The sequence below is a fragment of the Hermetia illucens genome, chromosome 5 (assembly GCF_905115235.1).
Source record: "Hermetia illucens chromosome 5, iHerIll2.2.curated.20191125, whole genome shotgun sequence".
Classification (NCBI taxonomy): domain Eukaryota; kingdom Metazoa; phylum Arthropoda; class Insecta; order Diptera; family Stratiomyidae; genus Hermetia; species Hermetia illucens.
Window position 1 is genome coordinate 86,971,045 of NC_051853.1, and position 22,386 is coordinate 86,993,430.

The 22,386-nt window shown below is 39.6% G+C and overlaps 1 protein-coding gene and 1 long non-coding RNA gene across 11 annotated transcripts in view; both read left to right on the forward strand.

Annotated features, from left to right (window-relative positions):
- Positions 1-22,386, forward strand: part of LOC119658055 (histone deacetylase 4) — a 322,316-nt gene that overhangs the window by 185,901 nt on the left and 114,029 nt on the right. For 2 of the 8 annotated variants that reach the window (XM_038065303.1, XM_038065304.1), the window contains exon 1: positions 9,258-9,862. The exons of 4 other annotated variants lie outside the window; for them this stretch is intronic. The gene's annotated coding sequence lies outside the window, so the exon portion shown is untranslated. Of the gene's footprint in view, positions 1-9,257; positions 9,863-9,892; positions 10,079-22,386 lie in introns of those variants that run through there. 2 more of the 8 variants (XM_038065307.1, XM_038065305.1) reach the window with 2 other exon arrangements.
- LOC119658057 lies at positions 15-842 on the forward strand. Of its 3 annotated transcripts, none has more exons than XR_005250199.1 (3): positions 15-160; positions 256-554; positions 613-842. It is a non-coding gene; the product is annotated as an uncharacterized LOC119658057 (long non-coding RNA). The 3 variants fall into 3 exon arrangements; XR_005250200.1 differs by having other exon boundaries at positions 31-127; XR_005250198.1 differs by having other exon boundaries at positions 15-554.

Below are 22,386 nucleotides of genomic sequence, written 5' to 3' on the forward strand. Positions count from 1 at the left end.
GATAACAAACGAGTTCAGTTGCCAACCCAATTATTATTTTAAAAGGTTGTTCTTTTCCTCTTAGCACTACATATGGTATTACGAGTGCAATCCACTTCTTCAATTCAATATCAACAATAGTTGTCCCGTAAAAACCTCATTGAAAAAAGGCGACATTTCGGTTAGCTAACCAATCGATTAAACTTCGAATGATCATAAAACTTTTTACGACGCTCTCGCAAGTTGTATTGATTCAAAAGATACTTCTATTTTTAGCTGAAGCCGTCATTTAATCTGTCAATTCAAAATAAATCTTCCTGCTAAGAAGCAATGAACGAGATTGACAAAGTTGAAAAAGTTATTACATTGTAATGACGTAAATATTGTCTGTTTATTCTAAATAGAAACGGACGTCATAGAGAGATACGAATATAATCGCTATCTATTATACAGGCGTATTGGTTAATATTATCTGCGGATTGGATGGAATTGAATTGTTCTTTCTGCGCTATGGGGATTTTACCTTTATAATCACGGTGTAAGTGAATACGTAACTGTTTTATCAGAAACAACAGGTACTTGTGCTTCAGCGGATTTCGAACGTTTGTTAATTAATTGGACTTTCTTTTCAAGATGTTAGATGTCAACAACTTTGCATATTTCTGAACATTTGTCATCGCAGAGTAATGGTGTTCAAAGTTATTGGAAACCTGCTTCGAAGTGATCGGTTTTCACCTTAATCCTGAACCTTAACATGTCATGTTCACTAGATTCAATTTCCAGCAAATAGCCCTATTTAATAACATATCTGTGAACAGAAACTTTAGAATGTTTTGTGGAAAATACAACTTTATTAAAATCGATTCAGTCAGTCTGTTTCTGTTTTTTTTCTTAGCTCCTCAGAAGGCACTGGCACATTTTTTATCAGCGTCGTACCACCTGATAAATCCTGTCCTGTTCTCCCCTGATTCAACGCAAAGGATAACGACGCGTGGTGGACATAGTTTTAGCTACCTCTCCCTTAGTCCATCAATTGTGATCGCAATTGCGCCTTCCTCGCACATTCCGTCCCACCATGTGGTTAACTGCATTTCAGTTTCCTTAACATGAAAGCGTTATTCCAAATAGACTTTTCTATGCTACCGCCCTTCCCAATGGCTCCTTCAAATTCTTCATTTCCTCTGTAAATCTAGGACAATGAAAGAAGATATGTGCCGGGATACCATCGCAGTATATATATAACTATAACGTAAACTGCATCTTCTGAGACAGTTTTGAAGAAGGGGGCACTATTATGTGGTATCTGATATTCAGTTCACCAAACTGATGCTGCCTAGACCAGCATAAGTCTAGTTAATACATTTTCATTATCACCAAATAATAATCGGTGGCACAGTAAACCAATTTATCATCAACGGCGCAACAACCGGTATCCGGTCTAGACCTGCCTTAGTAAGAAACTCAAGACATCACAGTTTTGTGCCCAGGCCCACCAATTCCATATCCGTAGAAGCGTTCTGGTGTCCTGGCCTACGCCATCCCTCTATCTGAAACAAGGTCTGCCAGGTCTTCTTTTTCTACCATAGATAATGCCCCTACATATAATACTTTCCGGGGTTAACCATCATCAACCATACGGATTAAGTGATCTGCCCACTGCAATCTAGTGAGCCCGATTTTATCCACAACCAGATGGTCGCTTGTAAGTTTCGCCCTTAGGCCACGGAATCGTGCATCCTTATCGGAAAAAAATTCATTGAAGAATTATTCTCGTCTCGCATGGCTAAGAGTTCGCAATTTCTTTTGTTAGGAACCCAAATATCTGAGGAATACATGGAGACTAGCAGGAGCATTATCTTGTACAGTAAGAACTTTCACCACCGGAACAATTTTTGTAGGCTATATTGGTTGCCAAGAACTATCCGCGGATTTCGTTATCGTAGCTGTCATCGAGAAATTATCAACAGTCTGAAAGTTGTAGTCTCTTACCTTTATTGTTTTTATTTAACCCGCGCCATTTGATCTTCTTGCTTCTTTGACTTTTGCTGCTGAGGCTGTCACCATGTACTTCGTCTAGCCTTCATTAATGTGCAACCCAAGATCTCACGAGGTCTGTTCGATCTAGATGAAAGTAGATTGTACATCTCGAGTTGTTCTTCTCAACCAATATCGTCAGCATAGTCCAGTAGTTGGATGGACTTCTAGAAGGTGATACATCTCGTATTTACATTAGCAGCTCGAAAGTGATCCTGCGGCCTGTATCTGGCCTCACACGTGAGTCAGGCTCAGTCTTACCAATTTCGTCGGGATACCAAACTCTCTCATGGCCGTGCACAGCTTTATCCTGGTTATGTTATTATAACCGGCCTTGAACTTGATGAAAAAATGGGTCAACTGATGGCCATATTGCAGGAGTTGTAGATTTCCTGAAGTAAAGTCTCTGGTATGGGCAGGACAGCGAAGAATATCTCTAGATAGTTCTCAGCAACGTGATATCTCTATAATTGCTGAACTGCGTGATATCCGCCTTTTTATATGTGGGACAGAAATGCTGCGTTGCCAATCGTCAGGCATTGATTCGCTGTGCCACACCTTGAGCATCAGCTGATGAAGCGCTTAGGGTAGTTGGTCGCCTCTATATTTAACCAATTCGGCAGTAATTGAATTGGCTCCTGGTGAAGTAAATGACTTGACATGCGCTTAAAGCTAAGGAAGGAGACTGAGCTGTAGAACCGACATTCCCTCCGGATCAAAAACGTCCGTGCTACGTGTACTCCGAGAAATTAGATTTCCCAGTTTTTTCTCGGCAGGATGAGCATCGAGGTGTATTTGGCTTCACCCTGCTGACTTGTTTGTAAAACTAGGCCTCTCCCCGTGCCTGCATTCTTTGGAAGTGGAGCATTGTCCGGTATGCATCATGCTTCTTTTCCGTTGCTAGCTTATATTCATTGTCGACGAGGCCATTTTTTTGTGACCATATCAGTGATAACGTCCTTCCTATAGAGGGCTTTGCTGTGGATAACTTCAATGTTGACTCTGACCTGATTGTCAGTAGGGATTCTAGGCGATGTTGTTATTCGAGTTTATCTTCGAGTAGTAATATAAACTACAGTATGAAGCATGTTATCCCCAAGTTTGATTCAAGCTTTTACTGAAGTTACAGTAGTTCAAAGTTATCTTTTTCGAGTAAATTTACTGCAACCCAAAGTACTAAATATCAATATCATACTAAAGTGAGTAGTTTGACATGCTAAATGCATATCCATTACGGATACGTACCAAAGGGGTAGTTCTGCAAATATAATAATAATAATAATAGTTGGCGCAACAATTCAATTGGATCAGGGCCTTCAAGTGTGTTAGAGCACTTTATTCAAGACCGTAACGATACACTACAAGGTTACAGTGCCCTGAAGGAGACAATATGGTCAGCATTACGCTATCCCGAAATTATTACCCTGATTTGACTCAGGTACTCTTTCACGGTTGAGTCGACTGGTATCCGATGTCAAATCACCATACAAATTCCACTGCTACCATTCAGGTTCGAACCGCGACTCTTCCGTGCGACACCCTTATGCTCTAACCACTCATCTATCCGGACAATCAACAATCAAATATACTCACAGACGAAACCATTAAAACCTTTGATACCTGAAGCGTCGAGCTTCCGGTTCCCCAACTTGTTCATAAAAAGGAGTACCTCTTCCAACTCTTTTATAGAGGAAAGTGGGCAGTCCTCGGCGCTCTCCACGCTGCCGTCATCATTCCATACGGTTTGGGCAAAAAATAGTGCTCGCAAAATGCGCTTCATTTGCTCGGACTTAAGTGAACAGGGTTTGCGCAGAGCCCCGATTTTTCAGGCTACCAGTTTGTAACCGAGTCTCCACTGGTCCACATTCACCTCATTCACCAGATTTTACGAACAGCGAGCTTTGCTCCTGTTTATCGCGCTGCAGAATCTCCTTTTGGCTGATCTGTACTCTGTGATTATGGTACATGCTTCCTTCCGGTCGTTTAAACGTTGTGTCAAACGGGGGAGATTGTGATACTCCTTCCGGACTCTGCAATTTCCGTCGTCCACCAATGCATAGACTCCTTGCGATGTCTCGATGATCTTCTGGGCATGGAAGCATCGCAGGCCGTCGTTATCAGGTTCATAACTGAATTTACGACCGTGTCCGCTGCAGCGCCTACAGGATTGCCTTCCAGCGTGGCGCTACCTACTCCAAAAGTTTCGACAAACCTCGCTGTATTCATTTCCATGACGTTCCACGCACAGAAAGAGTGCTGGGTGACGTACACCGAGACTTTGTGTATTGATGCTCGCTTGCCGAAAGTCTTCCAGAACTCGCACCCGTCCACCAGCGACACGAATGTCGGGAAAACTCGCAGTCTGGACGTCGAAACGTTGAGATGGATTCAGTGTTTAAGAATGCAAGTTCTGTTCTCGCCGCCATTTCGACAATTCTTTTCTCTTTGGAGTCTAGGTGAGGCATGCCTCATTGAGGTGCCATAGCATTGAAGCCACCCTCCACTAGGATCCGCCCCTCTAAGCCCAGGATAACGTCCTTCAAAGTATAAAGCCTGCGTCGAAAGTCCGTCAATGCCTCATTACCCCTAAACAGCGAGTCCGGACAAAGTCGTCCCTTCGGCCTTAGGCAAGAACTCTAAGGTGAGTTCCATCCCGCGCTCAGCTGGCAGCGGTACCTGATATGTCGAGGTGCCATGAATATTGGTCTTTAATTCGGTAGTATTCACTGATGAGCACTAGATCAGCTTTGGCCTCCGCACCGAATTGCGCTAGCAATTCGTGAATGGTTGCACTCCGGTGAATATCTCTTGAATGCGGATCATGTCGACCGCGTCCTAGCTCTTTCCAGTTATGCTCTAAAAGTCTTTAAGGATTTCGCCCTGAACCTACACTGTGCGCAACGCTTTCATCAGATGCAACACGATTCCTGCATAGAAGGTAACTCTTCTTTCCGTTGCAAGTATTCGTTTTATGGCCTGTCTGGTCGCATTTGCGGAATGTTGCCCTCTAGTCTAGTCCTCCTTTGTCTCCCCACTTTTTCTTCTGGTGCTTCATCTTTTAGACATTTTACATTATTTTAGACATAAGTTTTTCTAATAACGGGACATGTTGTTACCTTTAATCCCTCTTCGCCTTTTTCTTTTGGGCCTTAGAGAGTACCTGAGTGAAGTCTCCTTCCTTCTTCGCTCTGCAACGGGTTGTCTGCAATCCATTTGGCGCTCGTTTCATCGGGGGGCCCAGTTGTTTCTGCTTGTCGCGCATCTTCTGTTATTCTCCATGTCCCCTGTAGTACGAAATTCTATGCGGGAGTTCCTCCAGTACCATCAGCCCATTTTCACCCCTTTGCTGACGTTGTTCTGGAGGAACGTTGCAGACCGCAGACACTTCACAACTACCGCCCAGCAAAGATCTGGGAAGAGAGACACAAAATGTTATATTCTACTAAAGAAGATGCGATTAGAATGACGCGAAGGGAGCGAAGACATGTAACGAAAGGCTTAGGAAAGGAGTCACCTGCATGCCGGGAGCAAATTTGGGAGAATGCTATCTTTCGAAGGTTCACTGTCATCGTTGACTGTAGTCAGCCCTAATGGACATTCTATCCACCGGAAAACAACTCACTCATTGCAAAAGACTTACGAGGAAGTGCACTTCTGACGAGGTACATTTGTTTGAATATTAATCGAACGACTAAGAACAAAAGTGCAATGATTGTCGGTAATCTTGAAAATAACTCGCCACTGCTATACCTAAGTTCCAACATTCTATTTCCGACTTAATTCCACAAAGTAGTAAACTTTCGAGCCTTTGGCATTTGTAAGTTATCTAACACGTCTGAAGTAATTTTGTGGGGCTAAGCGTTTCCCCCCAAAAACAATTCAAACAAGACATTTCTGAATTGTTCTTTGCATAGTAACCATAAATAGAGTTCTGCTGAGGCTCATAGAGCCACTTTACAAGAAAGGTATACTTGCCTCAATAAAATCTATCTTTGCCGTGGTCAAAAACTATTCGCAAGAAGTGGTAAACAGAATACCCAAAAACAGAGATTAACATAGGCATAACATAGGCATTCCCATAAAAACATTCGAGCGTGATACAATCGCAACCAAATTCTATATATTGTAATAAATCACCTGCTAGAAATATAACCAAATGTAAGACATCTTGCCACATTCACCAACAACACTCGGAATACTTATGCATACATGCGGGTGTACAGTATCTGAAAAATTTCGCTTAACGAAGGAAAAAAACTGAAAGAAATCCGAATCTAAATAATAAATCTAGTGTGAGAGACCCCAAGATATTTCTTTATAGTTCTCGGCTTGCGCTGTTTGTAGTATGTGTTGCTCTTTAAGTGTACGAAATTTGTTTATATGCTCACAAGAGAAATGGGAATTACAGTTAAGGATGAAAAGATAGTGTAAATTTCTCATATTTAAAGATAGATTTCTCTAGGGCGTCGCAGGATTTATGGTTTCGTAAATAAAACATATTTAACACATTGGCCATACTCGTCAGGTGCTAACTCTTAGTGGTAACGTAAGTAGCACAACCGCCGTTAATCACTAGGTGGCTTACTATTAAATAATATTTGTAATTAATTTTACTTTATCCATAGTTTATTATCTTTAGTTTTATTTCAATGAGAGATTATTACAGTTATTTGGCGTACCCAACCATATCGTCGTTATGAGCTGCATTTGGCATAATATAACTCATGAAACATGACATGGATATGAATTATAAAAACAAATCGGGAAACCAGAAAGCTGGACGCTTCAGGTATGAAAGGTTTTGTGTATTTCTTTTATGAAGAGATTTGAGTGTGCATTTGTCCCATTAGTACGTAGCACGTAATACAAAGGGGGACCCGTCATAACTGCTTTATTTCTCAATATTTTTACACCAAATTTTGATCACCTTCAAAGTATTCGCCTTTGACTACAACGCACTTCTCTAAACGATTCTTATATTGTTCAAAACATTTTCTAAATTCATTCATCGGGGTGTCTTTTAAGCCTTCCAGCGATTTTTGTTTCAACTCCTCCACAGTGGCAAAACCCTTTCCTTTCATATTCATATTTCATGAGTCTGGGGAACAAAAAGAAGTCACAGGGGGCTAGAACCGGTGAGTATGGGGGGTGCACAATCGGTGTCATGCCGTTTTTGGTCAAAAATTGCTTCACGGAAAGGGCGGTGTGGACCGGCGCGTTGTCATGATGGAAGAACCAGTCGCCTGTGGGCCAAAGATCTGCTCTTTTCTTCCGGATACTCTCTGTCAATCTTTTCAAAACCTCCAAGTAGAACTTCTGGTTGACAATTTGACCCGGGGAACGAACTCCGCGTGCACAACACCTCTGCAATCGAAGAAACAAATGAGTATTGTCTTGATGTTTAACTTCACTTGGCATGCTTTTTGGGACGAAGAGGGCCTTCTGTCTTCCACTGGCTTGATTGCTGTTTTGTTTCGGGGTCGTATCCATAGTACCACGATTCCTCACCAGTTATCACCTTGGAAAAAAATTCAGGGTTCTCTTCGAGCTGATTTTGTAGCTCAAAACATGCCTGAAGTCGACGCTCCCTTTGTTCGTCTGTGAGAGCGCGGGATGAATCTAACTGCAACCCTTCTCATGTGCAAATCTTCGGATAAAATTCTCTGAATTGAACTCCATGACATTCCCGACATCTCACAGAGTTGATCAATGGTTCGGCGACGGTCTTTACGAACGAGGGCATTGATTTTGTCGACGTTTTCATCAGTTTTTGACGTTGAGGGGCGTCCTGAACGAAGTTGGTCTTCAATAGACATTTCTCCATTTTTGAAACGTGAAAATCAATCGTAAACTCTGGTTTTACTTAAGGCAGCACCCACATAAGCAGTGTTTAGTATTACAATAGTTTCCGCGCCCGATTTCCCCAACAGGAAACAAAATTTCATAGCCGCGCGTTATTCTCGACAATCTGCCATTACGTATTCGCCGAAATGTAAAAATTTGTTTTATTAAAAAAAATTTCACAGGCAAACTGATGCACACACAGCGCTACAACTTCGCACATTGACGCAGGTGGCGTAACACTAACGAACATGTGGTCAAACAATAGGTTCCCCCACTCTTCCTCCCCATCACAGCGCAATTCCCGGAACTTATGGGTCCTCTCTCGTATCTGTATATATTATGTGAAAATATCCACTTTCAAGTGATATTGACATTCAAAATCTTGAATTTGCATATAAGCGACAGCGATTTTCATCAAATTTGGTAGGATAATGCTGTTTGTTGTAGCCTACATTACTGCAAAATGTAGTGATTCTAGGAGGAACTTCAGGGGGGTTTTCCTGTCAATTACTAAAAATTATAGGAAAGTACTATTATTAACTTTATTTGAACAGGTATCGGTATGGAGGGTATTTCGAGCCTGTTTCCGTTAAGTAATTTCTGAGGATGGTTCCGTTAAAGAAATGATCACTTTCAACCCCTCGCACTCCTCACCTTTCCAACAAATGTCAAAACTAACCGGCTTCGAAAAGTACTAACTGAGACCTTTAATTTGTAAAATGTACGCCCCCTTTTGCATGTATGGGGACTCCCCGCAAATTCGACGTAAAAGGATGCAACTCACTACATGCGTGAGCGTTCACAGTTCCCACCTTTCTACCAAATTTGGTGTCAATCGCTACATCCGTCTCCGAGAAAAATGCGTGGGACGGACAGACAGACAGACAGTAAACCGATTTTAAAAAAACACAAAACATGAAAAATGTCATCCAAACTCCGACGCATAGATTTTAATCAAAAATTGCATTCTTTTACCAAAAATTTGACCGGTTGTTTCGTTCAGTACTACGGACAAGACTCATAAGCCAAATATGATCCGATATGCATGAAAATTCTCAAATTTGTCATCAATGATTTTCTTAATCAATAGACGAATTACCAGTGGTTGCAATAACTTCAAGGAACAGATCATTTCCTTCGTTTCAAGCATGCTCTTGAATAAATCAATATCTGACATTCTGCCAGTGGTATTTTCCCATGGATGCTCTCATTTCGAGCATGACTGTTAGGTCGCAATCCATTCCCACGTTCTTCACATCCGGATGTCGTTCGGATACGCTCGTCCTTTCTCGCAGTGGCCCGAACTCTCAGAAAGCCGCCTAGAATAGAAGTAAACACACTCTCGCACGCTAGCTGGTCCGCTAATTGTTGTTAGCAAGCTACAGTGTATATACACGATGTACACTCTAGCGCTCACTAGAGCGGCAAAGCATTTGCAAGTTATTTTGATGAACAAACAGTCGGTAGTTTAGTATCTTATCGGTAAGACGTATCTATCTGAGCGAAACTTGCAAAAAAGTGGATTTCGTGAAGGAAAGGTTACCGTTTCTACTGAGATCTGGTGTGCTGCTATAACAGTTTGGAATTCAATATTGAAAATTGGTTCCAAGTGTGTGCACGGGAATGTGTATCTCGAAAACACGATAGATTTCATTGGGTTTAATGAAATTTGATTGCGACAATAAAATAACCCCAACCGGTCGAAAGTGATGTGAATCGCTCTGGAATTACGTGAATCATACATTTAGTGCGATCTAAATAAAGAGAAAAATAGTGTTTGTCTAGTTTCAGTGTCTAAACTGCATAATTAGTGTAAAAATCTGGTTTAAATAAATCTTAATAAAAAGTTATCAACAATAGATGGAAATAGAAGTTGAGAAATCATAATTCCCAGTAATTTCTGAGGAAATTAACCAAATTTATCGGCACAAGTCCGTGGGTTGTATAAAAGCGGAATAAACAAGTGCTGATAAAAGTGTCTAAAAATAGTTTGATAATCTGAAAAGTAAGAAAAATATGTGTGTAATCATATTATATTCTATAAATGGAAATGATGATAATTGTGATCTTACTACAAATACACACGCCGCAAATAATTGAATAGTCGCTATTTGCGTTCTATTATTGTTAGTTTTCACTGTTGTAATATGTGATTAAACTTTATTACTATTTATTGTAACTCGTATTACAACTACTACTTCTGTTGGCGCTTTTCTTGTTCGTAAGTTGTTTATTTTTACGGTATTGTAATTATCAGATGACATTAAAACGGGCTTGATAGAATGGAAGATTCTTCGTTTGTAAAGTTTGTACTGATTCAGATTGAGAACTTTCCAGAGGAGTGTCAATTGTTGGAATTACAGTCATCCCGCAATAGGGATGGTTTGGCGAACCAATAATTCATTGAACTTGTGCGTAGGAATCAAATCGAATTTCAACACTCTGTTTGTCTTCCGACTGAATATGTCTTCGCAGAATGGTTAGAAGATAGAAGATTTTATAGAATTGGCTGAATTCTCACAGAGAGTGCAAACAGGTGTTCTTTAATATGACAGCAGTGATAAGGACCACGCAAGTTCCTTACGGTTCTCTTAATTATTTTTTGATTTGAATTTCATTCAGAATATAAGAGAATACTGATGGTGTTTGCGAGCATCTCCGTTTTGACAAACAATAGGAGAATTTAACTACCTGAATCGATGATGATGTATATGATTGCTCCGTAACAATTTTATTCAACGACACACAATTTCTCTTACACATAGAAATTTGTATACAACTTATCTATAATTACATACTTTTTCGCGATTCATTATGTATCCTTGCATAAATTCTCATGAGACTTGATTAACAGTTCTGGTTCTGTTAAAATTTCGCAACTTTACCGACATCGAATCCCTTTGTAGAACTTGGATTATACTTTAATACTCCTGAAAAGCATCTTGCGCTTTATTCCTCATTTAAAAAGTAATGTTGCCTTAAATTTCATTATAAATATATATTGTCTAAATCTGACAATTATTGGCCACTTAATGAATATCCGTTGGAGAAGCAAAGGGCCTGAATTGAACTCAAAGCAACTAGGGTCTTTGAATTCCATTCACCATATTTATCTGCGAAAAACCCATAGAAATTATGATGTAAAATTGGTTATCTTCACGCCCGACTACTCATAACCTAAACTGACTAAAATCATTTCTTTATATAGCAGAATAACTCAGATGTTTCAAATTTGGACCATCCAATGCGCAAAATAATTCGGTTACCGATAACTCACTTTTCCGGCACATTTACGTCGAAATCAACGAAAATGGGTTGTTTCGGTGATAAATAAAATACGTTTTATTTAATTTATTTACAGTCACAGATAGTACGTAAACAAGTTCCCTTGCTCTACATAACCGCCTACTTAATTCCGTTTGTATTATTCTAATAAAAATGAGAGACCATAAGACTAGGCTGCTAAAGTTTCAAATATCCGGTGAAAATGCAATACAAAGTGTTAACTATCTTATTGAAGCTTTTTTTGGACAGTAGAATATTTAATTCAAAACTCGATGGATATACAATTCTGATTTTGGATGAATCTCATAGGAGTTTTAGTTGCTGTGAAAGAGTGTGATCCTGTTATCTCTAATATCTTCTTAAGCATTTGTCCCTATGAGTCAATCACTGTTCGCTGTGCACATCTGAATTCCGCCCCATCCATCATTTTCCATGTTCGTGTTTACCTGCTTTAGTTGTAGAATTTTTCGATATTTTGCCGAGGGTCTTCAATTTTCCTACCTCGCTCTACCCATGCTCACATGCTACTCCCTTCTTTCTAGCTTTCACAGCGTTGATGAATCTCTGCCGTGCCTTTCAATTTAACGAATTCTTTTATCGCCCAGTAACTCGAGTTTTGCAAGTCAAATTCAAAATTTCTCAAATTAAATTGGGATCGTTCCAAACCAATTTCAGACTTTTCCAAACCAATTTTAGAATTTTCCATTTCAAATTCAGATATATTTCAATATTTTACTAAAAAGTTTCTTACCAACTTTTTACCACTAGATAAGGATAAAGCTACGATTTTTTACAAAGGATCTGAATGTCTCATCAATTTTGCATCAATATTTGCATTATGTAAACCCCTTCAATGTTTGCTGAATTCTAGATATAAAATTCTGTACATGATTGCATTTAATTCCAACGCTTCCTTCAGAACGTCATTAATATCCATTGGGAATCAAGACGACTTATCAAGAATTAACAAATTCAAATTGCGGCTTACCCAAAACAAGAAAGAAGCCTTAACCTCTTTCATTATTTTTATAAACGGAATGACTACATCAGAAGCTACCTCTGCCCTAGGACTAGCATGACCAAAGTTGTTATCAGATGTAGTTCAGTCCCTTATATCAATTCGCAAACGCACCACAGATACAAATGATATTCTAATTACTCTGGTGCACCATCATGTGGATGGCGGATTGAAGGCTCTTTAAATTCCAAACAAAAATTATTTCAACTGTGGCAGATTTAGGCCAGAAATATTAGGCAGTGTTTCCGTGGATATATTTCGTACCCCTGAGGTGTTTGCAGATTGATATAACGGATCAAGCTACATCTGATAGCCACTTTGGTCACACTGCTCCCAGGTCAGAGACAGAGATAGCGTCTAATGAGTTGTTCTGGAAAAAAAAACCGTAGTCGCCTGTAAAATTTTTAAAAAATTTTTAACTTTGGATGTTAGTCCAAAAAAGTACTAGAAAAGTGGGAGACAGTTTCTTTCATCATCAATTCGAAAGTTCGGCTAGACGATAACAATATGATAATGTTTGAAGCTTGTTTACTTAATAAAATAGCAGTTTTCTTCGAAAAAACCCTTAACATTAATATAATATTTGTCTTGACGGGAGTGTTTCCCACTATTCCCGCCTCATTGACAATGAATCGGTTATCGCATATAAACTCAAACAGTTATAATGAAGGGGTTGACCCCTCTCGCTATTTGCACCCTTCAGAAAGCTCATCAGTTGAATTCGTTCATTCCATTCCTCCACAATATTGAGAAAATACAAAGATATGATCCTTGGGGTTTATGAAGATGACCGTAGTCTCAAGGAGGTGGCAGTGATTCCAGGATTGAATCCGAAAACCACATATTGTATTTTCAAAGAGTAAGAAAAGGCTGACAGCCTCCTGGAGGAGAGCAAAAAAAGGAGGTCTATGCTGGGAAAAGCTCAATCCATAGACGATGTGACTTGCGGTTTCATTCATGGCAGAGACAACTCATCATACGCTGCCTCACCTCTGCCCTGGGAGCAGCAAATCGCATCACTCTTGCAATTTGGGTACTTGCCAAGAACGAGGAACGATCAATAGCCAAAAATCCACTTTAAAATCGTCACTACAGGAAATTGTAATGCAACCCGGGAATTGCACACTCGAATTGAAATACTATACAATATTATCAAAGAGGTTGTAACTTCAATAGATCCGACTGACTGCGCTAACTGTGTCCGCGATACTACAATGGAGCTCTGGAAAAGTAACTGTGAGGTGTGCATACTTCTCTGAGAGAATTTCACCTCAATAGTTACCCAGGAGTAAAAAGTTGCGATAACACTTTATATGTATAAACAAAATTCTAAATTTGGAATGGAAAAGTCTGAATTTGAAATGGAAAATTTTGGATTTGAAATGGAATATTCTGAATTTGAAATGAAAAATTCTGAATTTGTTTTATAAATGTCTGAAATTGATTTGGAAAATTTCGGATTTGGTTTGGAAAATTCTGAAACTGCCTTGCAAAATCTATATACAGCCAGGAGGTCTGCTTCCTGAAAAAAGGACTTCCTTGCTTCGTGTCCTTAGCTATATAGATATCCGCTTTAGTTTATAGTAGAAATTCATGATGAAATTCAGATACCCAGGAAATGCAGATGATTAAGTCAGCTTTAAAGCGGAAAGCCGGAGGTTCTCGATTTTCCTGGACATGGATCCTTGATGGATAATTGATGCGCCCTTTTCTCCAAGGTCAAAAAATTGTTCTCCGAGCAACTTCATTGGCTTTTTGGCGTTGTTAACTAACTTTTCTCCCTATTCAAATTCTCCATGATTCCTATAAAGACAGTATTTTTAAGATTTTGTGTAAAACAAAACCTTATAATAAAAACAGTTACTCCTATTGTTACGAAATTTGGTGGAAAGTTGGGGTCTCTGAATCTCCTCGCATGCATTGAGGGAGCCCGGTTACATGCAAAAGGGAGTATATTTTTTTTGCATCGAACATTTTATGTGGGCTATCAAATGAAAGGTCTCGATTGGAACTTTCTTTTGACATTTAATGCAAGATCGGTGGAGGCGGGGACTAGAAAATAATTTTTTTTTCCATGGACCCGTTCGCAGGAAATATTTAATCGTGAAAGATCACGAAGCTTGCACTATATTCCCACAAAAGGATTTCAACAAAGTCTGTCTCACAATTCCTCTCAGGATCCGAGACTGCGAACAATAACGCCAACTTTCGGAACCTAGTGATCACTGGTGATATGACTTGGAAGTATGGGTACAATCCAGAAACGGCTCAGTGGCCCCAGTAGAAGCATGTTACATGTCCTGGGCCTAACAAAGAGGTGCAACTTCATTGCTATATCAAAATCATTATTCAGAATGCGACGCAATACCTGTACATTAAACAAAACCATTTCATTTTTAACCGTGCTTATCTGTCTAGCACTAGTGCACCTGGGAGAATACTTAGTACCAGATGTCAAATTCCTGACGGTTATAGGCTTGCTTGACGTACTATAGTTAATAGATACACTATAGTCAGTAAAAGGGGCACAATAGTTCTTTATAGACGTAGTGCAACTTCCCTTAATAGAATAAAAATATGAAGGGGATCGTCCCGCAGGGCTCTTTACTTTATAGGTCTATGCTAGGTGCATGCCGGATATTAATTCAGTAAATATGAGGCTTTGAACTTAAAAAAAGTGTAACTCAACGTTGAATCGAAAGAACTCTGACTTTAGGCAACAATTGCACTCAACGAAAAATTCCCGTCAGGGAAGGCGAATTCGGGGAAATTAACTTTTAGGGAGGCATCCCTGTTTCGTTGTTACCAATTCAAACCTTCTACCAGATATCAATTTTGTTTGTTCCGTGTGACTCCGCCTTATCTTATATATAATTTGATCTGAGTACTTTTCTGTGTCAGGATACGATTTAATAATGTCTTAACAAAAATAACTCAAACAGCAAGATGGGACGTTGACGAGATTCGAACATCAAAAGAAGTTCATATATGATTTCATCAAAACAGAGAATTCTCCTAATCCTTGATTCGGTTAGACTGAATATCTTATATATTAATCTAATATCTATTTTACAATCTACCTTACAATAAAAAAACACTTGCACAACTAAGAACGCTGAGTGTCAAGAAGCTAATGAACTGACATCAAGAATTATTCCTTTCCTAAGGAACGCCAAATTTGACACAGAATTTCATTGCGTTAATATACTCATCCCTTGATACATTTTCCACATGATTTCGTGTTACCTATTTCCTTTTGTGAAGCTCATACATATATTCTATTATGTACCATAATATATTTATCATGGAAGCACGTGCGTGTCTCAATGCTAATTATCCTATAAAGATTCAATCATGCAAAGGCTTTATTTCTTGCTTCCGTGCACACTCAATTGAATCAAGATTATTTATGGAGTTTCAGTGACTGCGTGATAGATGTTGATCTTTTCGTTAGGCCAAAGAGGAAGGCAATTGTTATTTTTGATTCAAAGATTCGATCTACGATAAAATGGTTTGGTGGTTTCCGTCAATCAACACATAAACGTCTTCGCTTGGTTTTGAAGTTAGTTCGTCCTTTTTCTCCTTACTGGGCTTCTTGGGAATTATTTTAGCATCAAGTGTCGTATCTAAGAACTTAACTTGACCGTAGTACGCCCCGTCAGTCTATGTTTACTTCTAAGATAGCTCTTCTCAACTAGAATGAATTTCTGTTTCATTGTCCCCTATTGTTAGAGTAGCAGTGTCATTCGTAACTGTTTCCGTTCATCAGTAAATTCATTTTCAATTCAGGTTGTCACATTGTGTAGACTCGTCACTTGGTTTTACTAGGTCTAGGAAGAAATATAGTAAGCTCTTTTGGTAGTAGGAAGGAAGAAAATTCCTTAGATCCTATAGTATCTTATGTCTGCTCTAAATGATACTTTTCATACCTCTTTCCAAAGGAGCGGATTTAACAATCCGGGATACTCAAGCATGCCGAGAGGAGAAGGGAAAAGGAGTTATTCCACTGGGCCTGGACATTATTTGGAGGCCCGAAGTTTTCGTGGCTGCTCCGAATAAAGGCTTTTAGTTTAATAAAACGGAGGAATAATAGGCATACATATTTTTCACCTCGGACCCAAATTTTTTTTTACGGCTCTGTTGGTGCGATAGTTTATTAACGCTTGTAAGCAATATCCGGGAACACTGCTACTCATACGTCATACTTTCCCATGACGTAAGCATTTTCAGCTGCAGGCAAATTGCATTCATTACTTTGAAAACCTTTTTAAACCTGCGATGACCGAATAAACTAGGCGTCAGCTTATAAAGTTTTTTGCCTCTCGTTCAAATCTCTGTCTGCCATGGATATTTATGGTCGATCTACTTTGGGCATGCCCTGTTTGCTGTAGGCTTATCAGTGTCACATTATTAAGTCTGATGAAATCTTAATGGATATATAACAATAAGAATAAGAGAGATTGTGTGTGTGTTCTGTATTAAAGACTTTATTTTGACGAATAACCGAATTAGAATTATGATGGTGCCTATAACCTTTGAAAATGCTATTTTCCACTTACTTTGAATTTCATAATCGGCTCAACTATCTGAAGAGATGATAGAAAGTGTTGCACAATTGACGGGATTTAATGGATAATTTGTAGCCCGATTTATTATGGCTATGGGTAGGTAGGTAACAGTAGCCGTTCCTTAAGATCGTGACTGCTGTGGAAAGGGCAAGGGGAGCAAAATCTAGCCAGTTGGCTAGGCATAGCATTTACGGAGGATAGCAACTCTCCCACCTCACAATTAGAGATCTGTTTGAGGTTCTTCAGGATGGCTCTAGTTAGAGCTGGAAATCGCATATCCCATGGTCTAGTCTGGTTGTAGTACGGTCACATCCTCGTTTAACTTAGCTAAAGTGGTAAGCCTTCGCCACTTGAAGTCAGATGCTGTGAAGCAGTTCAAGTAGATTCCATCCTTCACGTTTGCCAATGGAATGCCGACTGCGCCCACCAAGGCGTTGTCAGGAAAAGTACCGGTTTCGCCCGTCTGTCCATCTGCTTATTCTCCTCTAGGTTCCTATAACCGGGAACCCAGGGGAGGAAGACTTTGAGAATACCTCCCAGACGGTTCAGCGAGTCTTTGTACTGGCCACCAGTCTGGAGGGTGTTCCCACTGAGTACAGAGCCCTAACAGTTCAGATCATGACTCAACTATCAATAGGCCCCGGTATCGCCATAACCTCCGCTTGGAACACATTAACAAATCCTGGAAGACTTGCTTCTGCAACAACTCCACAGACCATCTTTGATCTGTTAGTAAAGAACACTGTCATCATCTCACACCAAATCGCGGGCCTTGCATTCTGTTTTAGTTGGAAAGTCCAAAAAAATGGTTCTTTAATCGCGGCTTGCATGTGACGCAGTCTGTTGATGATGCCCAGAATTCCCGAAGTACATTGTTTAGGATGCTACTATGGGCTTGGACCTCCAATATTTACATTCACAAAATTTTACAGCCTATTTAATATGAAGGTTCAGGGAAAGGCAGTGTTGGGAGGGCATTGAGGGCATACACCGTGTAGGACTGCAAACCCCCAGTAGCACTTGCTCACGGTTTTTTGAATTGTATTCAAGTTGCCTCTATCGAATTTTTCGCTCAGCATCAGCTACCACACGAAGAGATGAACCACAAGTTTATACAAGGAATAGTACATACAAGGAACAACCATCCTCGAATGAAGATTCCGTTTGATTGCGCAGGGATTGTTCGAGGCGCCTTACAGAGCTTTCTTAGTCCTGAATTCTACTTCGGAGGAAAGTGCCTATCTTTGTGCATTTAGCCGCGGAAGATGGAATTAGGTATAAAAGATATTCTTGTCTTGGCGGTAAATAGCATAAAGCAATCTTGTAATAAGACCAGGAATGTAGAGTGGAAATTTGAGCGCGGGGTTTTTTCCAAATTATGCAAACTCGCCTATTATTGCTTTATTTCAATAAAACCTATATTCTTGGCTTTCGCGGAAACGTCAGAAGTTGGAGAATTACCTCATTTCCCTTCTTCTTTCCTAGTATAGCAGGATGGTTTCCACCACCGCTATGATAAGCAGCCGGTGACTAGATTTTGGCCCTCCAATATTTGACATCATCCTTGTTAGAGATGAACTAGCCTTTGCTGCCTTTTCGCGAGCATAATCCAAGTGCCCCTTGAAGTTCCACTTGGCATCGATCATTACCCCCAAGTATCTAATGATCGATTTTGAAGCGACCTCATGATTCCCAGAAGAAAGCATTTTAGACGTGATTGTGGTATTAAGTCTATTTCCCAATTGCATTCTTGAGATAAGAAACCTGGACTGTTTTGAGGAGAGAAAACTGTGTAATAGGAGGCAAAAGAACACCAGTGAGATTTGGTCAACGCATTCAAATATTTATTGACGTTAGAAAACATAATTCGATGGTCAGTAACGTTCGCTGGAAGAAAATCAAACAGCAATTCCTTAAAAAAACCATTCAAAATCGAAAAGATTCTTTGGAAGTAGATCTATCTGGAAAGGCAGAACCTGGGAGATTCTTCCTGTCCTCGGAGTTTTCTCAGAGCTGGAATAGAAAAACTAACATTGTTAGACTTAGGCAATTTAGGGGGGGAGGCGCATAATTGTTACCCCGTATTTTCCCATGCTGCCCTACCCAGGCACACAAGTGTTTGGCGACATAGCTTCATTTGCTTAGTAGCATCATTCTCTACAAGATTCAGTTTGAAATTCAGAAGTGTGAGCCTTTGTTGTAAGATATGTCAAAGAATGAGCCCTTAAGTGAAGCATGCATCAGCCCGATTCTTGTGACAGTCAAGCACGTCCTCTCAGCATCGTTCCAACATTTTCACGATTTAGTTACGAAAAAATTGTTTGTAATCCCTTTTAACGTGTATTAGAGCCCCTAGTTACAGTCACATCGTGGTAAATCTCTAGCAGAATAGCCAATGATCATCAACAAACTACTCTCCGGAGTAACTAAAGATTGTTCCCAGCGTTTTAACATGTGGAGTGTTACGTGTTACATGAAACACTAGAAAGGCCAATATTGGCAGGATTGATGAAGTGTGAACCCGACGCAAACATTATCGGTAGACACCCATCGCTTTTAAGCACTTCTGCGCGATCACGGAGACTTGATTTTGCTGGCTGGCTCATTAAGAGAGGAATGGTTCCCCCTAGATCAAGAATTTTCTCAAGAGACCTTGGAACAGAGACATTAAAAACTTAGATTAATTTTCAAATTGGAAAGAGCCGCATTATGTTTACCCTGATTCCGGAATTTGTCTTTATGATGGCGGTTATGGAGAGTACTTACCCATAAAAGACAAGAAATACCCACCCCATTCTCCAACATAATGCTGATATTGGATTTGATCCATCGAATCTGCCGCTCAGCATACCCAGCGAACGCATGGATATTTTCCTCTCTGGCTACAAGGTCACAAGGTATGCCATCTTGAGCCAGTTTGAAAGTTACATCACCTCTTCCCAACTGCTTTCTTTTAGCATGCCGATTATTCTAAAGTCTGGTAATAGAAATCATCTACATATTGTCAGTTATAAAACGCGGAGGACAGGCTCAACAAATATTCTAAAAAAAATTTTGCGCACTTTGTAACGTCAGGAACAAAAAGCGTTCTGGGAAGTTTCACAATAGTATCCTGCATTGAGCGAAGGGTAGACAAAAAAATTCGTGCAAAGGTTGGAACTGGAAACCCCCACATGCAGCGACTAATATCATTGTACGTTGAGTTTAAGGGGGGTGGGTTCCTCATGTATGCCAAACAATGTACAATTTTGTTTATCAAATAGGATCACGTGGAACACCAAATGAAGGGTCTCGATTAGTACTTTCTGAAATAGGTCTTAGTTTTCTTAGATTTGTTGTTAAAGGGAGGGGGATGTTAAAAAGTGGTCACTTTTTTCAAGGACCGAATTTCAGAAGCTACCCAGCTGCCTCATTCGCGTGAAATTACTGCGTCCTGAGACATAAAAAGCCAACATCATATTGAAATGAATAACCCGACATACTATACTACGTCGATACAGAAAGGGAATCATCGTACACTCGAATATTCTTGCATAGAAAAACGACAAAACCTTTCATACCTGAAGCGTATATCTTACTGAAACATTTGGTGAGCACCAATTTGGTCAGAAAAGAACATGGATTGCTGTAGCATTTCAACTCCAATTTCCAAAAGCCAATCAAATTTTAATTTTTTTAAATATTCTTGTCAAAAATCAATCGCGCTTACATTTACTTGAAAAGTCAATATTTGTCAAGAAAACTTTTGTTGTAATCAGATTCATCAAACTCGTGCCCATATCTTCAAATCCATACGAATTTCAGTTCTAAATATAAATTTCCAAAATGCCACTCAAGGACTCAATTAGTAGCACCCGACAACATGTACTGTTTGTTCTCCGCCCGGTTTGCTAATTCAAAATATTTACAAATTCTAGGTTGAATTCTTCCGAAAAGGTTAAGTCTGATCCATTTCATGAGTACGTCTGGCATCCCTCAAGGTAGCCATTTCTCACCGTTACCGTCTATTTGCTTATTCACGATATTAATATTCAAAAGATTTTTGAATCTTTCATCCGCATATGGTGTGATGTTGTTCGTTAGTTAGATATATGGTATTGTGGTTGATGTTTTCTTTTTCTGCCTTTGAATGAATTTGCATTTATTTTTTTGCTAAAATTTCAACTTGAAAATTATATACATATGCGTAATGATGCGAATCCATTAAATAGAAAACCTTGAGGGGAATAAAGGCTAATGGAAAAGTGGTATATATAGCGAATTTTCTATGAAACAGATTCTGGTTTTCAGATAGGTTGTCTTGGGAGAAATGATATTAAAATTTCGGTTTACTTTTCGAGAACTTTCCTTTTTTTTCCAATACTGTTTTTACGGACTTTTAAATTTCGCCGAACTCTAGCTTAGTAAGCACTTTCACAAAGTTCAGAACTGTTTGGTCAATTCTTGTCGAAGCTCTTTCTGTCCTCCAAAAAATTTGTATTTTATTATTCTCCACGTGGCTAATCTGTATATATATTTTTTTTCTTGCACCATTTGATAGCGGAGTCGCCTCATAGCCTCCTGACTACGTATTTCTTATATTAATGTATAATTTCCATTTTTCAATGAAACTGTTCTCGAGGATCACAAGAAACTATATTTAAAAAATGTTTACAATCCTGAATAGATCAACGCGTTGGCATTGGGTTGAACGCCAGCCTTTCCCTCTTATTGCTCTGAGTTCGAATCCTGGTCATCAAGGATGTTTGTTTTCGTCTTTATTCATCAAGTTTCTACTGTAATCGGTGAATACTAGAATATAAAGTAAATATTCTTTTTTCATTTTTCAGTGATTTTACTTTACACTTCCGCACTGTTATGTGTATCTGGTTTTGAAAGCACCGGAAGCAGAAGTAAACAAGATAAAAAGTTCTTATTCCGATGCAGAAAAGAAAACAATAGGCGATCTGAATCTAAAATCGGATTTCAGCACTCCGAATGGGCCTGGCTAGATACTTCTATAGGGTTAAGCTCCCCTCTGCAAAGAGACTAACCAATTCTAATTCTTCACTCAGCTAAAGCTAAACCTGTGTTTTATCTAGGTAGGCGCAATCCGTTGATCGAACCGCACCTACTTTGGGCAAATACAGTTTCCAATAGGAAAAAATTGTAACTAACCTATTCAGTGTCTATGCATCCGCAGAATTTGAAATGAGATTGTGGTACTAAGGTCTGCAGGGTATGTACGTGTAAAATTCTGCGAAGAGATTGCCTTTCGTTATCAAGATCTGGCTATATGTAGTCCTGTTTCGACTGTTTAGAGTAACTTATGCACCACACTTGACGCCGCTGGAGGGAGGCAAGTAGACTTGCCTCGTATCCGAGCCAATCTCGCAGTTTCAATGGATCATTGTCATTGTGGTCTGACAGATGGCAAACAGCATTCCCGATAGAACTTATCAAGGGAATGTCTTAAGTTGAGCAATAAGGTCCTATTACATGGAATAAATCGCATAGGTAGCGAACCCTTGATTTGCAGAGGCATCAGTCGCAAGGATTGAGTAACCCTTAAACGCTAATCGGAGACCGAGCTTCGCACAAGGAGAGACCTAGTCGACTAAATGTTGTATGGGTACTGCGCTCTTTATGGATTTTTTTCGAACAAGGAATGTGATATCC